Raw genomic sequence first — 22,764 nt, 5'->3', positions numbered from 1 at the left:
TGGGGACAGGCACGCCACACAACAACAACAACAACAAAGCAGCAGAAACCTCTGCAGACGCTAAAAACCACCTGTCTGACAGCTTTGAAGAGAAAGCAGTGGATCTCCCAACACGAGGTTGAGATCTGAGAACGGACAGACTGCTCGCTCAAGGGGTCCCGACCCCCGAGTAGCTCTGGTCTGGGAGACATCCCTGAATTAGGCAGTCTGACACTCCCACACTCACAGGCGGGAGTACACCCCTGAGAGGAAGCTTCCAAAAGCAAGAATCAGACAGGTACACTCGGCTGTCTGAAATATTCTATCTTCTGCAGCCTCTTGCCAAGCTGATACCCAGGCAAACAGGGTTCTGAGGACCTCAAGCAATCTCCAACAGACATACAGCTGAGGGTCCTGACTGTTAGAAGGAAAACTATCAAACAGGAATACCACACCAAAACCCCATCAGTACAACACCATCATCAAAGACCAGAGGCAGATAGTAAACCCACAAAGATGGGGAAAAAGCAGGGCAGAAAAAGCTGGAAATTCAAAATAAGAGCCATCTCCGCAAAAGGAGCTTAGCTCATCGCCATAACGGATCAAAAGTTGACGGAGAATGACTTTGACGCAGATGAGAGAAGAAGGCTTCAGTCCATCAAATTTCTCAGAGCTAAAGGAGGAATTACTTACCCAGCGCAGCGAAACTATGTAACTTTGGAAAAAAAGTGGAAGAATTGACGGCCAGAGTAATTAATGCAGAGAAGGTCAAATCCAAATGAAAGAGATGAAAACCATGACACGGCGAAAACACGCGATAAATGCACAAGCTTCGCAAATCACCGGGATCAACTGGAAGAAAAGAGTATCAAAGGATTGAGGATCAAATGAATGAAAATGAAGTGAGAAGAGAAACCAAAAGAAAAGAAGAAAAAGAAATGAACAAAGCCTGCAAGAAGTATGGGATTATGTAAAAGACCAAATCTGGGCTCAAGGTTGATCAGTGCCTGAAAGTGAGGGGGAAAATGGAACCAAGTTGGAAACACTCTTCAGGATATCATCCAGAGAACTTCCCAACCTAGTAGGGCAGGCCACATTCAAACTAGGAAATACAGAGAACGCCACAAAGATACTCCCTCGAGAAGAGCAACTCCAAGACACATAATTGCCAGATTCACCAAAGTTGAAATGAAGGAAAAAATCTTAAGGGCAGCTACAGAGAGAAAGGTCGGTTACCCACAAAGGAAGCTCCATCAGACTACAGCAGATCTCAGCTGAAACTCTGCCAGAAGAGTAGTGGGGCCAATATTCAACATTTTCTCCTAAAGAAAAGAATTTTCAACCCAGAATTTCATATGCAGCCAAACTATTTCATAAGTGAAGGAGAAATAAAATCCTTACAGATAAGCAAATGCTTAGAGATTTTGTCACCACTAGGCCTGCCTTACAAGAGAGACCCTGAAGGAAGCACTAAACATGGAAAGGAACAACCGCAACAGCCATTGCAAAACACATGCCAAAAATGTAAAGACCATCGAGGCTAGGAAGAACTGCATCAACTAACGAGCAAAATAACCAGTTACTGTCATAATGGCAGGACTGTCTACACATAACAATTTTAACCTTAAATGTAAAATGGACTAAATGCTCAATGCCAAAGACACAGACTGGCAAACTGGATAAAGAGTCAACTGATTCCATCAGTCTGTTGTATTCAGGAGACCCATCTCTACACGCAGAGCATTACACATAGGCCCTAAAATAAAGGGATGGAGGAAGATTTACCGCAAATGGAGAACAAAAAAAAGCAGGGTTGCAATCCTAGTCTCTGATAAAACAGACTTTAAACCATCAAAGATCAAAAGAGACAAAGAAGGCCATTATATAATGGTCAAGGGATCAATTCAACAGGAAGAGCTAACTATCCTAAATATATATGCACCCAAATACAGGAGCACCTAGATTCATAAAGCAAGTCCTTAGAGACTTACAAAGAGACTTAGAATTTTACACACAATAATGGGAGATCTCAAACACCCACTGTCAACATTAGACAGATCAACGAGACAGAAAGTTAACAAGGATATCCAGGAACGAACTCATCTCTGCAGCAAGCAGACCTAATAGACATCTATAGAACTCTCCACCCCAAATCAACAGAATATACATTCTTCAGCACCACATCGTACCCTATCTAAAAATTGACCATATAATTGGAAGTAAAGAATTCTCAAGAAATGTGCAAGAACAGAAATTATAACAAACTGTCTCTCAGACCACAGTGCAATCAAACTAGAACTCAGGACTAAGAAACTCAATCAAAACCGCTCAACTACATGGAACTGAACAACCTGCTCCTGAATGACTACTGGGTACATAACGAAATGAAGGCAGAAATAAAGATGTTCTTTGAAACCAATGAGAACAAATAGCACATACGTGAATCTCTGGGACACATTTGGGGCGCAGTGTGTAGAGGGAAATTTATAGCACTAAATGCCCACAAGAGAAAGCAGGAAAGATCAAAAATTGACACTCTAACACGCAATTAAAAGAACTAGAGGAAGCAAGAGCAAACACATTCCAAAGCTAGCAGAAGGCAAGAAATAACTAAGACTGAAAGCAGAACTGGAAGGAGATAGAGACACAAAACCCTCCAAAAAATCACTTCAATGAATCCAGGAATTGGTTTTGAAAGATCAACAAAATTGACAGACCACTAAAGACTACAAAGAAGAAAAGAGAGAAGAATCAAATCAAATAGCAATTAAAAATGATAAAGGGATATCACCACCTACCCCACAGAAATACAAACCACCATCAGAGAATACTATAAACACCTCTACTAAATAAACTGGAAAACCTAGAAAAAATGGATAATTTCTGACACTTACACTTCCAAGACTAAACCAGGAAGAAGTTGAACTCTGAATAGACCAATAGTAGGCTCTGGAAATTGAGGCACACCACAGCCTACCAACCAAAACCAGGACCAGATGGTTTCACAGCTGAATCTCTACCAGAGTGTATAAGGGAGGAGTTGGTACCTTCATTCCTTCTGAAACTATTCCAATCAATAGAAAAAAGAGTGGAATCCTCCCCACCCCATTTTATGAGGCCAACATCATCCTGATACCACAAAGCCTGGCAGAGACACAATAAAAAGAGAATTTCAGGACCAATATCCTGATGAACATCATGCAAAAATCCTCACAAAATACTGGCAAAACCGGATTCAGCAACACATCAAAAGCTTATCCACCATGATCAAGGGGCTTCATCCCTGGATGCAAGGCTGGTTCAATATCTAAATCAATAATCATAATCCAGCATATAAACAGAACCAAAGACAAGAACCACATGATTATCTCAATAGATGCAGAAAGGCTTTGACAAATTCAACAGCCCTTCATGCTAAAAAACGCCAATAAATTCAGTATTGATGGAACGTGACCTCAAAATCATAAGAGCTATTTATGACAAAACCCACAGCCAACATCATACTGAATGGGCAAAACTGGAAAAATTCCTGGAAAACTGGCACAAAGATTGGGGATGCCTCTCTCACCCCACCTATCTCGCCAATACAGTGTTGGAAGCTCTTGGCTAGGGCAATCAGGCAAGAGAAAGAAATCAGGGTATTCAGTTAGAAAAAGAAGAAGTCAAATTGTCCCTAGTTTGCAGATGACATGATTGTATATTTAGAAACCCCATTGTTCAGCCCAAAATTTTTGCCGATAAGCAACTTCAGCAAAGTCTCAGGATACAAAAAATTAATGTGCAAAAATCACAAGCATTCTTATACACCACAACAGATAAACACAGAGCCAAATCAAGGAATGAACTTCCATTCACAATTGCTTCAAAGAGAATAAAATACCTATAATCCAACTTACAAGGGATGTAAAGGACTTCTCAAGGAGAACTACAAACCACTGCTCAGTGAAATAAAAGAGGACACAAACAATGGAAGAACATACCATGCTCATGGATAGGAAGAATCAATATCGTGAAAAATGGCCATACTCGCCCAAGGTAATTTATAGATTCAATGCCATCCCCATCAAGCTACCAATGAGTTTCTTCACAGAATTGGAAAACGTTTTAAAGTTCATATGGAACCAAAAGAGCCCGCAAGATCTCCAAGACAATCCTAAGTCAAAAGAACAAAGCTGAGGCATCACGCTACTCTGACTTCAAACTATACCACAAGGCTACAGTAACTAAAACAGCATGGTACTGGTACCAAAACAGAGATATAGACCAATGGAACAGAACAGAGTCCTCTAGAAATAATACCACACATCTACAGCCATCTGATCTTTGACAAACCTGAGAGAAACAAGAAATGGGGAAAGGATTCCCTATTTTAATAAAATGGTGCTGGGAATATTGGCTAGCCATAAGTAGAAAGCTGAAACTGATCCTTTCCTCACTCCTTATATGAAAATTAATTCAAGATGGATTAGAGACTTAAATGTTAGACCTATCACCATAAAAATCCTAGAGGAAAACCTAGGTAGTACCATTCAGACATAGGCATGGGCAAAGACTTCATGTCTAAAAACACCAAAAAAGCAACGGCAGCAAAAGCTAAAATTGACAAATGGGATCTAATTAAACTAAAGAGCTTGCACAGCAAAAGAAACTACCATCAGAGTGAACAGGCAACCTACAGAATGGGGAGAGAAAATTTTTTGCACCCCTCATCTGACAAAGGGCTAATATCCAGAACCTACAAAGAACTCCAACAAATTTACAAGAAAAACAAACAACCCCATCAAAAGTGGGCAAAGGATAAGAACAGACATTTCTCAAAAGAAGACATTCATACAGCCAACAGACATATGAAAAAAATGCTCATCATCACTGGCCATCAGAGAAATGCAAATCAAAACCACAATGAGATACCATCTCACACCAGTTAGAAATGGCTTAATCATTCAAAAGTCAGGAAACAGGTGCTGGAGAGGATGTGGAGAAATAGGAACACTTTTACACTGTTGGTGGATTAAACTAGTTCAACCATTATGGAAAACAGTATGGCGACATCTCAAGGATCCAGAACTAGATGTACCATATGACCCAGCCATCCCATTACTGGGGATATACCCAAAGGATTATAAATTATGCTGCTATAAAGACACATGCACACCTATAAGCTTATTGCAGCACTATTCACAATAGCAAAGACTTGAATCAACCCAAATGTCCATCAAAGTGACAGATTGATTAAGAAAAATGTGGCATATACACCATGGAATACTATTATGCAGCCACAAAAGGATGAAGCCAGGACCTTTGTAGGACATGATGCAGCTGGAAACCATCATTCTGTAGCAAACTATCACAAGAACACAAAACCAAACACCGCATGTTCTCACTCATAGGTGGAACTGAACAATGAGATCACTTGGACTCGAAGGGAACACTCACACCGGGCCTATCATGGGGAGGGGAGGGGAGGGATTACTGGGAGTTATACCTGATGTAAATGACGAGTTGATGGGTGCAGCAGACCAACATGGCACAAGTATACATATGTAACAAACCTGCACGTTATGCACATGTACCCTACAACTTAAAGTATAATAATAATAAATAAATTAAAAAACAAACAAACAAAAAAAAACAAAGTGCTCAGCATGCCAAAACACCATACTTTCCAGTATCGTTTTCTGAGCCCTAATATTGGCTAGGCTTTTCATTCAAACTGATATCTGGGCATCACATGGTTAGATAAGAAAAGGTCCCTTGAACCCATACACCAATAAATACTGTTGTGTATACAAGTACAATCAATTGGTTTGACTTAGTCAGAAGTTGTAAAAATGCCTATACATTAGCCACTAGGAAAAATGTAAATATTTTTTCTATTGATTCATTACACCAAATGTTGACCAAGCTGAATACCATATTGCCACCCAGTATGTTTACATAAAAACAATAAAAAAGATTATATATATATATACATTTTCTTTCTAGATATAAGCCAGTGATAAAGAGTATGTAAGGTAGTTTGTAAACATACCAGCAGCAATCCACCTTCCAGCAGATGGTGAATACAGAACTGTGCTTAGCTCTATTTTAATAATAAACTCTTTGAACATAACAAGGCGGCGCTTCATGAAAGAGCAGTTGGCTGTTGCCAAAGATGAAAGGACGAAGTCTGTATTCAAAGTTGGCCTACCAAGGCCTCCAAGAGTGTTTCTGCATGAATGGCTTTCTGGATTCCCATTGGATTTTATCCCACAGACAAATTATAATGTTTCACATGGTCCATCACATTCTGAAGATTAATGCACAGACAACGACCTGGGGAAAAAGTCCTCTTATGACAAATGTCCTTTCCAACCTGTGTTTCATACAGGAAGAAAAAATAATAAAAGTAAGTATATTCCCCTGAATATTACATTCAGTCTCTTGCTAACATAAAAATGCTTAGAAGATAGATAAATTTGCCTTATTTCAAGAAAGGTTCCTCCAAGGAGAGAATGGAATCCCTGTTTAGGATTGTCTTTAAATACATTAATCTGACACAAGTTATCAACTGTACCACTTCCATGTGTTGGGGTTCAGAAACTAATACCCCCCAAAAATGGCATGTTGACATGCTCAACTGAAAAAGAAGCCTCAAGGTCTCTCTGTTCTCCACTCCCTGACCCCTGACCCCAGCTCCCACTATCTCTTAATCCTGTCTCTCCCAAAGGACAAGATAAAATTGTTATCTGAAGTTCCCTTATCTGCCTAACATCTGGACCTGCCAAGGAAGAAAACAATCATCTCTGGTCCCTTCCCTGAGTTTTCAGTAACTGAACTCATATTGCAGGAAGAAAGGCTAAAGTCTGTCAACAGACTTTTGTCAAAAGCCATTGTCTGCTCTGCAGGCTCAACAGATTTTGTCGCAGGCCAATGTATGTTCTTCAAGCCCACTGAATTATCCTAAAAATTATTTACCACCCTGTAAAATTATCCACACTTCCCCGTCTCCCTTTCCCCTTAGAAGTAAATTATATAAGTATCTGTGCCCTATTGGGAGATGGAGCAATCGCTCTGCAATTTCCGCTCATGCATACTAATACATTTGTACGTCATTTCTCCTATTAATCTACTCTTTATCAGTTGATTTTTCAGCAAACCTTTAGACGACAAAGGGAAGGTTTTCCTTTGGCCCCTACACGTATTTACTCTTGATGCTCAACCTAAATGTGAACTTGAACAGATTTGCAAAGTCCAATGTCAGCAGGACAATGATGGAGAAATCCCTGTAATGTGCATGGGGAGAGAACTGGGAATGCTACAGTCACAGATGTTGGCAGCAACTCAAAATCAGGTAATACTGGTAGGTTACAGAGAACAGGCAGGACACAACCCTATCCTGCAGCTATTCTTTTCTCTAAAGAAAGAAAGAAAGAAAGAAAGAAAGAAAGAAAGAAAAATAAAAAACATCTTTTACAAGAATGTGCAGGACATCTATTAAAGTATAAGCCCAGGACAGAAAACATGGAAAGAATATCCAGTTACCTTCAGGGAGCTTAACATTCCTCACTGGCAAAATTCTAAGGCTGGCTGTTAAACAAGTAGATTTTAAAGGCAATCATTGGGAACCACCCTAAATTAAATAAGAAAAATCAGGCAAACTCACCATAACAGAAGGAAAAATATTGTAGAACAGCAGCGTGTTCATCAGAATTTATTTTTGAATACCAACTCAGGGATGAGGTGCAGTTGCTCACGTCTGTAATTCCAGCAACTTGGCAGGCCGAGGTAGGCTGATCACTTGAGCCCAGAAGTTGACCAGCCTAGGCAACACGGCAAAACCCCATCCCTACAAAGAATACAAAAATTAGCTGGACATGGTTGTGCACACCTGTAGTCCAAGCTACTCAGGAGGCTGAGGTGGGAGAATCACCTGAGCCTGGGAGTTCGAGGCTGCAGTGAGCCATGATTGTGCCACTGCCCTTCAGCCTGAGCAATGGAGTGAGACAGTGCCTTTAAAAAAAAGAAAAAAGAAAAGAATCCTAACTTAGCCTCAAAATAGCTGTCCAAACTTCAGCAAGTTATTTAGCATCGCTGAGACTTTTTTTTTTTTTTTTTAAATGAAGTTGATGTAGTAACTGTGGTTGTATGCAGGATTAATATTACAATGAGCTAATGATTCTAACGCAGGGTTTGGCACGCTGTTTCCTCTCCCTGTGTGGGATAATTGCTATTAATATGCAAAATAGTTGAAAAAAGGAGAGTCTGAAGTTAGGAATACTTATGAAGGAGTTTAAAGAAAACTTGAATTGTTGGGGACTCATTAACATTTATACAAAATCATTCAGAGTCCCAGAAAGAAAAAAAGCATGACTCATGCTGTTATACCTACTTCACAGAAGGGGTATTTATACACAAAGATTCTCTTAACCCAGATATCACATGAGTTAGGGCTGATGTTTGCCTTTGCCTGCTTCCAACCTACAACCATTACCTAATACACTGACCTGAACTGTGAACCCATTAATTAAAATGCCACTAAAATGTCATTACTGAATAAATCTTTCTAGCTCTAAAATCTAAATAATTGGGAAAATATAAAATAAATAATAAAAAAGAATTGATAAATATTAAGCTACAAGTGGAGAGTCTAGGGTTAAGGGGTTTTTGTTGGTGTTTTCCCCTATAAAAATAATCCATATTACTAAGATGGTTCTGTGGGATCTGTTTTCCAAAAAGGTATCAAAGTTAAAAAATTTATAGAAGTAGCTTGACTGTATTTATGTTATCATCCTTGAAAAATGCTCAGTTCAAAAAATTATGAGCTTTTGGTGGCTTGCTTTTAAATCCAGTTTTATCCACTGATGATAGTTTCTTCTGTTTTAAAATAGATGAGAGTGCTTTGGTGATCATGGTTACACAGTATAAATATTGAGGCCACACGCTGTCACCTGCTGTCATTCAGGAGTTCATTTGTTCACAGTTCACCTACTTTGAAACATCTGATTGTCTCAATTACCAGCAAACAGTGATTTCCCAAACATGGATGTTCTTCCATTAACTTCTAAAGGAAGTAGTTTGCTAAGAAGCTCCACCGCATATATCAATCATAAGAAGCCAGATAGCTTTTCAAAGGCATTCCTGCAGTAAGAACTCATTCAAGTGTCAAAGCATGGTTCTAATTGTAAAGTTAATTTTTGACCCTGGTAGGCTTGAAACATCCAAGGTTTAAATTTGATTCCCCAGATCCTACTAAAATGTAGAAGTCTAGAATGTTTCATGAATTGTAGAGGGTGCCCTAGATGGGAGGTGATATAAAACATGATAGGGGACCCTCAAACAAGTCAGAGGATAATCTGGAAAAAAAATCAATGACTCTTTCTGGGGTGGAGATTGAAGTATTGATTAGGCAGAAAGTGGTTAATGGTAAAAAGTAGAATTACCCTATCCCTCCACCCCAAAGATGACAAGAAAGATTTGTGTCCTCAGAGTAAATGAATAAAGTAGACAAACTACCCGTGGCAGAGAAAGGTAAAGTCACATCAACAGGTTGCTGCCTTGCTGTGGGTAATCTCTGGAGGTTTCTCATCTTAGCGACGTGAGAAATCATGATGCAGATGACCTAAGTCACACTTGCTTGAGGAAGGAGGGTATTCTGAGTAAGCCAGGAATAGAGAGGCACCTGCAAAAAGAAATAAGTTCCCACCAAGAGGCTGGCTAATATGGTTTGGCTCTATGTCCCCACCCAAATCTCATCACAAATTGTAATACCCCCACGTCAAGGGAGGAGCCTGGTGAGAGGTTATTAGATTATGGAAGTAGTTCCCCCACGATGTTCTTGTGAAACTGAGGGAGTTCTCACGAGATCTGATTGTTTTAAAAATGGCCATTTCCCCTGTACTCCCTCTCTCTCCTGCTCCCTTGTAAGATGTGCCTTGATTCCCCTTTGCCTTCCACCATGATTGTAAGCTTCCTGATGCCTCCCCAACCATATGGAACTGGGGGTCAGTTCTTTGGTTTATAAATTACCCAGTTAGCATCATTATAGCATGTGAAAATGGACTAATATAGAGAATTGGTACTGGCAGAGAGAGGCACTGCTATAAGGATAACCTGAAAATGTGGAAGCAACATTGGAACTGGACAACAGGCAGAGGTTTGAACAGTTTGGAGGGCTCAGAATAAGACAGGAAGATGGGCGAAAGTAGGGAACTTCCTAGAGAATTGCATGGTTTTGACCAAAATGTCGATAGTGATATGGACAATGAAGTCCAGGCTGAGGTGGCCTCAGATGGAGATGAGGAATCTACTGGGAACTGGAGCAAAGGTCACTCTTGCTAGGCTTTAGCAAAGAGAATGATGACATTTTGCCCCTGCCCTAGAGATCTGTGGGACATTGAACTTGAGAGAGTCTGGCAGAAGAAATTTCTAAGCAGCAAAGCATTCAAGAGGTGACCTAGCTTTTCTTGAAAGCATACAACTATATGTGCTCACAAAGAGATGTTTTGAATTTGGAACTTATGTTTAAAGGGGAGGAAGAGCATAAAAGTTTGGAAAATTCACAGCCTGAACATGTGATAGAAAACAAAAACTCACTGTCTGCACAGCAACTCAAGGTGGCTGAATACATTTCCATAAGTAAAGAGGAGCTGAATGTTAATCAACAAGACAATGGGGATAGTGTCTTCAGGGCATTTCAGAGATCTTCAAGGCAGCCCCTCCTATCACTGGCCCAGAGGTCTAGGAGGGAAAAATGGTTTAATGGGCCAAGCCAGGTCCCTGATGCTCTGTGCACCCTTTGGACATGGAGCTTGGTGTTCCAGCCACTCCAGTTTCAGCCCTGGCTAAAAGGAGCCAAGGTACAGCTTAGCCCATGGCTTCAGTGGGTGCAAGCCCCAGGCCTTGGTGGCTTCTATGTGGTGTTGGGCCTTCAGGTACGCAGAAAACAAGAGTTGAGCTTTGGGAGCCTCTGCTTAGATTTCAGAGGGTATATGGAAATGTATAGATGTCCAGGCAGAAGTCTGCTTTGGGGTCAGAGTCCTCCTAGAGAGCCTCTACTAGGGCAATGCAAAAGGGAAATGTGGGGTTGGAGTCCCCACAAAGAGTCCCCACTGAGGCACTGCCTAGTGGAGATGTGAGAAGAGGGCCCTGCAGAAAGGTAGATCTACCGATAGCTAGCATGATGCACCTGGAAAAGCCATAGGCACTTAACACAAGCCTGTGAAAACAGCCATAGAGGCTGTACCCTGCAGAGTCACAGGCACACAGCTGCCCAAGGCTGTGGGAATCCACCCCCTGTATCAGTGTGTCCTTGATGTGAGACATGGAGTCAAAGGAGATTTTGGAGCTTTAAGATTTGATGACTGCCTGGCCAGGTTTAGGACATGCATAAGGCCTATGGCCCCTTTTTTTTGGCCAATTTCTCCCATTTGAAATGGGAACATTTACCTAATGTCTGTACCCTCATTCTGTCTTGAAAGTAACTAACTTTTTTTTTATTTTATTTTTATTTTACAGGCTCATAGGCAGAAGGCACTTGCCTTATCTCAAATGAGACTTTGGACTTGGACTTTTGGGATAACGCTGGAATGAGTTAAGAGTTTGAGGGACTCTTGGGAAGGCATGATTGGTTTTGAAATGTGAGGACATGAGATCTGGGAGGGACCAGAGTTAGAATGGCATGGTTTGGCTGTGTCTCCACCCAAATATCATCACAAATTGTATTCCTCTTGTGTCAAGGGAGGGACCTCGTAAAAGGTAAATGGATCATGGGGGCGGATCTCTCATGCTGTTCTCATGATAGTAAGGGAGTTCTCACAAGATCTGATTGTTTTAAAAGTGGCAGTTTCCCCTGTGCTCCCTCTATCTCCTGCTGCCATCTAAGACATGCCATGCCTCCCCTTTGCCTTCCATCATGATCGTAAGTTTCCTGATGCCTCCCCAGCCATGCAGAACTGTGAGTCAATTAAACTTCTTTTGTTTATAAATTACCCAGTCTCAGGTAGTATCTTTACAGCTGTATGAGAACAGACTAACACACTGGCCCTTAGTTCAAGGGCAAGAAGTAAGCTATGCCTGCCTCCACTTAACCCTGTCTTCACTCAGGTCTGCCTCATGTCATAGAAAAGCATCTGTGCCCATGATCAGAAAGAAGACCCTCTGTTTCATATTTCTCAACAACTGCTCAGCCCATATGGCCACTTTCTGCCATCTTCTTTACCTCTTAGTACTACTTGTAGTATCCTAGCCAGCCAGGCTGCTTCATGCTTCTGCACCTTAAGTCACAGTAGTGTCCCCAGCTCTACCACTCCGGTGTATCTTTGCTTCCCATCTTCCCTGGGAAAATGTTGATTTACTTTTTAAGCCTCCTCTCAGGCATTATCTCCAGAAAGCCTTTACTGACATCACCCTAGCCCCACACACTGAAGCTGAACAAAATGCCCCTTCTCTGTGCATTCTTATCATGGCCACATTACTTTTGTTATGTGTAATTCCTTTAAACCATGGACTCTTTGAAGGCAGGCAGGCAGGGGCTGTGCAATATTATCTCATACATCCTTTCTCTAACATGTGAAAATGTAATTAAATTAAATGATCTGTTACCTGTACCTCCTTTAGTGGTACCTGTCTGGTGGCCAGAGAAGCATCTGTCTCACATACAAGTGGGATCTGAACTGTTTTAATTAACAGGATAGTCTCCAAAGGCAAATTTTGTGTAAACTTGAATCAAGGGGCTCCTGAGAAAAACAGATGATTTTCCTCAATTAGAGACTGAAATCTATGCAGATGGAGCCAGAAGATTAAAACTGTCATGGCACTGGAGCTATAAAACATGAAAAGAAATGGGAGTGAAATGATGGGTTCAAGAATCCAAATTAGAATGCAGGAAGTAAGTAATCATCCTAGAATAAAAAAGAAAAGAAAAAAAAATTAAAACCTTGAAAACCAGGATGGGGAAGAAGACCAAAATCGAATGTTCAGTGATTAGGAATATGAAAACCTAAATTGGCAAGTCCACATAGTCACTCAGTTTAAGTCAAGGCCCCTCAAGGATCCTTTAGGAAACATTCTAACAAGAGAATCACCTTACTTCCTACTGTTTTTGATATAAACCTAAATGGACTGAGCCCTAGGCTCAAGAATAAAACATATATATACACACACACTCATATATACTTACATACATTTCTTCAGGGAAAAAAAAGACTGAAAAACTTAACCCACCCTTAAAAAAGAGACTGGATTAAGTCAACCAGTCAACCAGTATGTTGGATAATAACTACCAGGAACCACAAATGTTGTTAGCACTGATACCAGTTGTAGACCAGAAACGGGATTTTACAACTACTGATGGCCCACAAAATGCACATCACTGATAAAGCTTGTGTTATTGCTTGCATGAAAACCGGGATATAATTCCTAGCTCCTTCTATAAGAGAAGGAATTATTAAGGTGACACATTCCCCATGCATAGTGAGGGTGTTTAAAAGTTCTAGGCAGCCTGAAAATACAACCTCCACTACACAGATCTAGCTCATGCATTCCTCAAAGCTATCCAGTGAGGAAGGTATTACCCTCCAAAATTTACAGATGACAAAAGTGAGGCAAAATGGGACCATAACTTTCTCAAGATTATAGGGCTAGTAAATGGCCAATAAGGTTGGAATCCAATTCTTTGTACTTCAAACTTCATAATTTTCCATGTAATGTGTGCCGTCTCCCATGAGGACAACCTGGAGGCTGCCTGAAAAGTGATCATAGACAGGAGAAATCAGAGAGCCAAGCCTTCACCTACCTCAAATACAGTTCTTACAGCATCATGTCAGTCCTCAGTTACCCAGCACTTTGTGGATGCCTGGTCACTGGGCATTTAGTAAGCCCTTCTCCCACTTCCTCCCACATTTCCTATGCATTTTTTTCCTTTCCACAACTTGGGATAGACATTTAAAAATGCAGAAGGATGAAATGCTATTTTTTTCCCCTCTACAGCAGGGGAGTGGGAGGACTGTGTGGATTAACATCCTCTGTCAATTTTTTCAAAATATAAAGCTTCCTTTATCTTCCTTGCCCAAGATTCTGAAGGCCCCTTTCTCCCTGCCTAATTAACCACGAATCAACATAATTTATTTGCATACATATGTTGTCTGCCTGTTTTCTTGCTTGCCTTTTCATCAGTTTTCAGTTATGAAAACCTGCACTGACGGTTGGGCAATGTGATTTCTGGTCCTGTCTGTAACCTCCTCTGGGAGGTTATTTTCCTTCTCTGTCTCAGGCTCCTCAATAAGAAGAGCAGAGCGGGGCTGGGCGCAGTGGCTCACGCCTGTAATCCCAGCACTTTAGGAGGCTGAGGTAGGCGGATCACGAGGTCAGGAGTTTGAGACCAGCCTGGCCAATGTGGCAAAACCCCATCTCTACTAAAAAATACAAAAATTAACTGGGCGTGGTGGCATGCACCTGTAGTCTCAGCTACTCGGGAGGCTGAGGCAGGAGAATCGCTGGAACCCGGGAGGCAGAAGTTGCGGTGAGCCCAGATCACACTACTACACTTCAGAGTGACAGAGCCAGACTTCATCTCAAAAAAAAAAAAAAAAAGTTCAGGGGCTGGGGAAGGGTTCTGACCTCTACTGACTCTTCTATCTTCACATTCTATCATTTCTTTCCTGTCCTGGGTAATTCACAGAGCCACTGAGAGGAACACATGAGATAATAGAGCTGAAAGATCTATGAATAATATACAGCATCTGAGGACTGTAGCATTATTTAAACCTGCAGCTAGTCCATTTGTTTTTAAGGTCCCATAGCATTGTTTTTTAAGGTCCCATAGCATTGTTCTTGCCAAGCCAAGAACCCTCTTGCCTCCAGCATTAAGTGTTGATGAAGATAAATAATTTGAAAGAAGAGAGCACAAGCAAGGGAGAGAGGGTAGGTTTGGAAGAGCCTTGTGATTTGAACTCTTCTTTTATTCCAGTTTTCCAGAGATGATAATTGGGCTTTTGGCTCCAACAGGAGCATTCCATGTTGTTGAAAGATTAGCAATGAAACTTCAATGACAGGAGAAACATTTGCTCATGTCTTTCTTTTCAAGCACCTCATTCCATGTCCATCCCACACATTAGCACTGTGCAGAGAAGGATAGGAGCAAGCAGATAAGTCATTTTACCAACAGTGACAATGTAGGACCTCGTTTTAATTTAATCATCAGGATAGACAGGATTTTTGCCTCGTAACAAATCACCAGGCCCTTTTGCTGGTGCTGCTTTTACACCAGATTGAGCGCCATCATTCTTCATGCTGCATTACATACATATCTTCATCGGGAGGAAACCCAATTTGCTTTGCATTGTTTGCACATCTTGAAGTGATATTAGGCAGTTATTTTCTGAGGCAAACTCCCAGTAAACATTTGGGAGTGATTGTGTCATGTCTCAATTACGGATTCCATTTGAGCAAGGCTGACATTTCTGAAACTCAGAAAAACTACTAAACCTTTTCTAAGGAAACAAATTATTTTAAACAATAAATATTCCTGTATTAAAGCATCCACACCCCCAAATGTAGTTAAGTATTTCTTTTCTTGCTCACCCTATTAAAAAGGCATAAAGCAGCACATGTGGTTCTCTGAAAAATTCATATATGCTGGGATAGTTTTGAACAAAATTTGTGAATTAAGAAGAGATGGACTGTTTTCACCAGGGGTGACTTTCTTTTCCTTGCTTTTCTGGGTCCTCCTACTCCCATCTTCCTCTTCCAATACTTTGCAGGAACAAGCCTCAGGCTGTGAACAGATCCAACTATACTGTGAATAGAAGAGTCTCTCATTCATGCACATTTGAAGAGAAGACCCTCAAAGAGAGGCAAGTGCTTAGATCAAAGGAGTCAATACCTAAGGTGTGTTTTCAGGAGTCACATGGCAGAAAACTTTTGTAGGCTAATGGGATGTCTCAGTGATACCAGTGGGCAGGTATCACTACCTGGGTATCACTTGGAGGTCCTCAAACACCAGTGGGACCTCAACCCCAGCTGCTGTCCAGGCTCTTGAGACCACTGCAAGAATGAATTCAAGGACCAATGGAAATACAATGAAAGTATAGAGATTTATTGCAAAGGGAAAAGTATATACTCAATAAAGGGAGTGTGGGCATACTCAAGAGACAGTCACGCCCAAGGGCCTTTGGAGCTGCTACCTTTATGGGTTTCTTTTACCAAGGGGTAGAATATTCATGAAAATTCCTTGAAGAAGGTGGAGGTTTCCTGGAACTGTGGTGCCACCCATTTTTACACCAAATATGGATGTTCCTGGAACTGTCATGGTACTGGTGTGTGTGTGATTTAGTATGTTAATGAACATATAATGAGATCCTAGGTGAAACCTAGGTCAAATCCAGTGCCATATTAGGTTCAGTCAGTCTTACCCAGCTAGGTCCACACCTCAATGCAGCCTCGAACTCCCAAACTTAAGTCATCCTCCCACCTCAGCATCCTGAGTATCTGGGACTACAGGTACATGCCCACTACACCCGGTTAAGTTTTGTATTTTTGGTAGAGATGGGGTTTTGCATTGTTGTCCCGGCTAGTCTCAAATTTCTGAGCTCCAATGAACTGCCTGCCTCAGTTTCCCAGTGCTGGGATTACAGGCATAAACCACTGCACCCAGTTGGAATTCTCTATTCTCCTGCAACCACCTCGTATTATTCCTGTTCCACCAGTGCCTTTAACATTTTTCTTGATCAGCAGCCATTTTCCTTTTAATCAGGATCCCCATGTCACATCCAATCGTAACAAGAATTGGACAAAATTTGGGGGCTCTTGGTTTTGGGGGACCTGTTATTTAACTAGAGGCACATTAGCAGCAAAGATCTCTGGGCCTTGCACTGTGCCACATGCATCACATATTTTTCCTCCTTAGACTCCACAGCAATCAGGTAAAGTAGAAATTGTGCTTTTTCTCCCATTATTATCTTGGATTAAGTTACCTGCCCAAGGTTGTACAGTTAGTAAGAGGAAAAAAAGTTTAAATTCAGATTTACATGCCAAAATGTTTTTTCTTCTCCACTATACTGCAGGCCCCCCTATGCAGAGCATCTTGCCAGTGCTACACAATTTGCCATTAATTGCCCCCTTTATTGCTTCATGATGTTAGACTTCCCTCTCAAGAAATTTTCAAACTCCTTTGAAGACAAGGACACGTTTTTCTCTCTTTCCTCTCAATGTACGGTAGATGCTGATATGGCAAAAGAACATTCATGACTAAGCATGGAGAGGAATGTAATAGGAATGTCATTACTATGGATTGTGTTGGGAAGGAATAAATAATGCAGGAGCCAAGTAAAGGAAGCTTAAGAAAACAACTATCAAATGTGAGGTTTAATAGAGTTATGAAGGACAGAAAATACATGTATTGGTGAGAAAAAAGGAGGACCTTAGGGGCACAGAATGGCCCCCAGAACCACAAAGGAGGAGGAGAAGGTGTCTGCAGGGATTCCCATGGTCATGACCATCACAGAGACACAGCATTGTCAGGGCTGATGGGGTCTGGTTGAGTTTGATGCCAGCACCAAAGAAAATGAGTCACATGATAATTACAGTAAAACATCACAATGTAGATTTGAGTAGATCACAATAATTTGTCCAAAACAGGATGCTTCTTGGCAAATTTTTCTATCAACTGGTTTGAAGGAACTCAGAGAACATCTGCTAACTAGGCATAATGAGTTCTTATACCTTACAGAATGTCACCATGAAGAACAAATGGCATCAGCTGCCACTAGGCTGTAGCATGCTACTTTACAAAATGATATGTTGTTATTAAGTGGCAAGGGATATTGATTTCTCAGTATGTTTCTTACTTGCTCAATTGCTTTGGTTACAACAACAACAGTGCATATGTTAAATACGCAGAGTAGATACAGAAGGTTTATCTTTGGGTTCTCAATAATGTGGGACTTGCTCATTGCCCTGGCAAATGACCAAATCCCCTGAGACCCACCTTGATTCTGTTCTAGCTTTTTCCTTTTCTTTCCTTTTCTTGCTGAAACATTTAAAATGTGAGAAATCGCCTCATTTGGAATTGAGATGGCCATGTGCTTGAAGGGTGTGGTCTGGAAATCAGACAAACTGAGTGGGTCCCAGCTTTACAACTGATCACCAAGTCACCCTGCAGGTCATTCCACCAATCTGGTCTTCAGTTTCTCCCTCTGTGAAGGGAGAGGGTTGCCCTAAATCATTTCTAAGATGTTTTTGGTCACTAGAATTAAATTATTTTCTTGAGCTTTAAAGAATAGTTTTTAAAAATTCAGTGTACATTTATTTAGTGCCTAACATGTGTCAGGCATTGTTCTAAACCCTAGGAATGCTTTGATTTAAAACAAAGACCCTGGCCGGGCGCGGTGGCTCAAGCCTGTAATCCCAGCACTTTGGGAGGCCGAGACGGGCGGATCACGAGGTCAGGAGATCGAGACCATCCTGGCTAATACGGTGAAACCCCGTCTCTACTAAAAATACAAAAAACTAGCCGGGCGAGGTGGCGGGCGCCTGTAGTCCCAGCTACTCGGGAGGCTGAGGCAGGAGAATGGCATAAACCCGGGAGGCGGAGCTTGCAGTGAGCTGAGATCCGGCCACTGCACTCCAGCCTGGGCGACAGAGCGAGACTCCGTCTCAAGAAAAAAAAAAAAAAAAAAAAAAAAAAAAAAAAAAAAAAAAAAAAAAACAAAGACCCTTCCCTCCAGGAGCTTAACTTCTAATGGATGGAGAAAGACAGTACAAAAGAAAATAAGTAAATACGTATCAAGTTAGATTGTAGAAAGTACTGTGAAGATAAATTAAGCAGAATAAAAGGAATCTGGTATGGAATTCTGGAAGTAGCGATGGGATAGGAAGCAGAATCCTTCTTTATTTGGGGTAGTCAGTAAAGTCCTTGCTGGTAAAGTCATTTCACCTCAGAGAGGAGAACAAGATAGGAGGTATATTACACAGATATCTAGGCAGAGTACTCTAGGTAGAAAGAATAAGTACAAAGTCTCTGAGGCAGAAGTGGGCTTGAAATGTACTAGCAATCTGCCCCCACATGCCTTGAAATGGACAGCATCCAGAGGCTAATCTGGAAGCTGCCATATTCCTTGACTTGCCTTCTGCTCCTGCTCTTGGGTCAATACAGACAGGAACCTGTTGTGGTAGCATTGTGATACTCTGGGAAAATGCCTGCCTTCGAGTATAAAGAAAGTCCACAGTCACCCCTCTGAAACTGGTGCACTAAAGAAGAGAAATGTTTCAAGAGTTCATATGAGTCCCAAGTTTCCTTTGAGCAAGTTGACTTTCTTCTTTAAAAATAGTAAACATTTTGAATTTTTTTCCCCCTGAAAAAGGCAAAATTGAAATAGGCAGTTACATTTGGGAAGAAGCTAAAAGCAAAGTGTGCTCTGTGAAGGTGGGAGCGAGTGGTCTTCTGCCGAAGTGTCTGCCATGAAGACAGCATTTGTAATGAGAGCCGTGAAATCACCTTGTAGACACTTAATAGCTTAATAAGAGTTTTAATGGGTCTATTCGAAAATGAGAAACCCCACTGTATAAAATGGGCCCATAAAATGTTATGCTGCTGTGCTGTGGCCTCAAACAAATTGCAAATAGATCTCATGCAGCATCCTATAATATCAACTGCTGAGTTTAGGTGGCTATAGGATTTTGGCTATACTTGTCTCCAAAAATACTTAGGAAAGACTTCAGATGCCTTCAGAGAAGTCCTACAGAGACTGGTGGCTGACCCTGTGGGGAATCCTGAAAAATTTATGTTCATGTTTACTGCTCCACTAATTACCTCAGCTTACACTGATAGCCCTCTTATCTGAATTTCTATATTTTTATATCATTACTAAATTTATTTACCAATCTCTGCTATTAGAAAGAATATACAAAGAAGAACACTTTATCATTCCCCTTCAGGTTCTTACCCCATTCCAGAGCCTATAACACCTACCCAAGGGAAAAGGATGTTAAGTATCATGAGACTTACAAACCAAATGCCATAGGAATTTAGAAATAGGAGGTAGAATTGCTGTTGTAAATAATCAAGAAAGACTTCCTGGAGGTGGCAATAGTTTGACAAGCCTTGAGGTGAGGACTCTTTAGAAAAAATGAGTAATGCTACAGAGGGAAGTTGGTGGCATGTTGGCAGAACCGTGAGTAGACTAAAATAGGTAGACTGAGCAAACTTGAGTACAAAGGTAGTGAAGGCTAGAAAGCATGGTGAGAATCAGGTAATGTATACCCTTTGTGAACCCTGAATATCTGAGACAGTCTCAGCTAATTTAGAGTTTATTTTGCCAAGGTTGAGGATGCACACCCATGACACAGCCTCGGGCAGTCCTGATGACATGTGCCCAAGGTGGTCGGGAGTCAGCTTGGTTTATACATTTTAGGGAGAAACGAGACAACAATCAATACATGTAAGAAGTACACTAGTTCCATCCAGAAAGATGGGAACAACTCAAAGCAAGAAGGGGACGTCCAGGTCACAGGTATGTGAGAGACAAATGGTTGCCTTCTTTTGAGTTTCTGCTAAACTTTTCCAAAGGAGGCAATCAGAGATGCATCTATCGCAGTGAGCAGAGGGATGACTTTGAAAAGAATGGGAGGCAAGTTTGCCCTGGGCAGTTTCCAGCTTGACTTTTCCCTTTAGCTTAGTAATTTTGGGGCCCCCACATTTTCCCTTCACACCTTGAATCAAAAGTATTAAAAATTTGGATTTAAACTCTGGGAAAATGGGTAGCCTTTGAAGGCTTTTGAACAGAAGTTACATAAAGACTAAAATTGTAGCAATATATATTTTTAAGTAAAAGAAAACTGCAAATGATGTCCACAGACTTAAGAAAATACAACACCTAAACCAGAGTGGTAGCAATGGGAATGTCAGGCAGAGATGCAAAAAACAACTCCGACCTACCTGTACCAGCCATTCTAGCAAAATGTTAAACTGTTTGCCAAATGTTTTGTGCAAAATAACTCTGGGAGAGAGACTATTCCCCGCAACCCCATGTAGCACAGGATTGGTCACAAAACAGATCTCTATAAATATCTCTTGACTGGCTAACATGAAAAGCACCCATCTCCTGCTTAGCCTCTTCAATAGGCAATAAAGAAGGGTATTCCTTGGGTCCATTCCAGTCAAAGAATGGGCTACAGTCAGAGTCATGGTGACACATCAAAGATCACTGCTAGAAAATTTCCTCTGTGAAGACTCTAAAATATTGGCACATTCAGACTAAAAATGTACTTCAACAGCTATTATCCTGCTTCCTTTGCTGTGAGGAGGCAGAATGCCAGGATTCTTTGTAGCATTGGAGTGTTGAAACTGCCATTGCAAAATTATAACTGAGAAAATTATGACACCAAAAGATCTGACCTAACTAACTCTATCTTGCTTCTCACCTCCAAGCTGTCCTTGCTCATTCCTGGGTGTAGGCCCAACTAACTTTGGGAGGAACTTAGTTTATAGTTCATAGTTAAAAACAAAGACAATAACAACCCTTTCCCAAAACAAACCTCCTTCTTGCCTGGGGAGTATACTGCCTTTGTAGTACTAACAAATTAGCCACAACAGTAGAAATTATGGTTTAGGAGTTATGCAGCTGGAGGTTATGAGATTATGACCTTCCCCAAATTGCTCCTGGGGATAACATCACTATGATAAAACCTAAAATCAGTGCTTGAGACATTTTGCAGACACTGCATTTGATGGATCAGTTGGCACCACGCAGGTCAATAAACTGGCTCATCTGGTCTTATGCCCTGACTCAGGTTAATTGACTCAGTGCAGGAGGACAGCTTTAATGCCCTATGATTTTATATCCCACTAGACCAATCAGTACTCTTGACTGATCGGCCCCTATCTACCAAATTATCCTGAAAATCCCCAATCCTCGAGTTTTCAAGGAGACTGATTTGAGTAATAATATAACTCTGATCTCCCATAAAGCCAGCTCTGCATGAGTGAAACTCTTTCTCTATTGCAATTTCCCTGTCTTGATAAATCAGCTCTGTCTAGGCAGTGGGCAAGGTAAACCCATTGGGTGGTTACAGTCTCCTAAATTAAATTTTAGAGCAAGTAATGGTGCCCTGCTTTTGACTATGATCACATAATGCCAATGTTTTCAGATAAGAAGTGGAAACATTTATGGAAATGTTTGGCGGCTGGGCATCAGTATTTTTAGTCTACTCTTACATTCCACAAAGAGGAGCGTATGGTCCTATGAAGAACTCTCACAGCATTGGTGCTTTGAAAAACTCCAGAGGGAAAATGTGAGCCCATTCACAGGACACCCAAGAAACCTGAGTAAATTGGAATGGGTTCTATAGCCCCACCTCATGCGCCATGCCATATTTGATGATTACATGTATAGAGTCATGTAAGGGGTCTGCAAACCAAAAGTATCCAAGACAGGTCTCAATGAATTTAGTTCACTTTGCTGAAGTTGAGGACATGCCCCTGTCACAGTCACAGAAGGTCCTGAGTTCATGTGCCCAAGATGTTCAAGTGATAGCTTGGTTTTATATATTTTAGGGAGAAATATGGCATCAATCAGTATATGTAATATGTACATCAGTTCCACCCAGTAAAAAGGAACAACTTGAAGGCAGGCAAGGAGTCAGTGGGAGGGTGCCAGGTCATAGGTAGAGGCAAAAGTTTTCTGGAAGGCTGAGGCACAAGAATAGCTTTAACCCAGAGGGGTGAAGGTTGCAGTAAGCTGAGATCATTCCACTAAACTCCAGCCTGCTTGACAGAGCAAGATTCTGTCTCAAAAACAAATCTGATTA

At 41.1% G+C, this 22,764-nt stretch overlaps 2 long non-coding RNA genes across 5 annotated transcripts in view; both read right to left on the bottom strand.

Annotated features, from left to right (window-relative positions):
* Window positions 1–22,764, bottom strand: part of LOC103879693 — a 388,108-nt gene that overhangs the window by 127,357 nt on the left and 237,987 nt on the right. The window lies entirely within an intron of this gene.
* Window positions 5,551–10,262, bottom strand: LOC116271470. The gene is made up of 3 exons (XR_004180059.1): window positions 9,475–10,262; window positions 7,625–7,807; window positions 5,551–6,334 (listed from the first exon to the last, which is right to left on the bottom strand). It is a non-coding gene; the product is annotated as an uncharacterized LOC116271470 (long non-coding RNA).

The sequence above is a fragment of the Papio anubis genome, chromosome 19, assembly GCF_008728515.1.
Source record: "Papio anubis isolate 15944 chromosome 19, Panubis1.0, whole genome shotgun sequence".
Lineage (NCBI taxonomy): Eukaryota > Metazoa > Chordata > Mammalia > Primates > Cercopithecidae > Papio > Papio anubis.
This window is presented reverse-complemented; position numbering and strand designations above follow the sequence as displayed.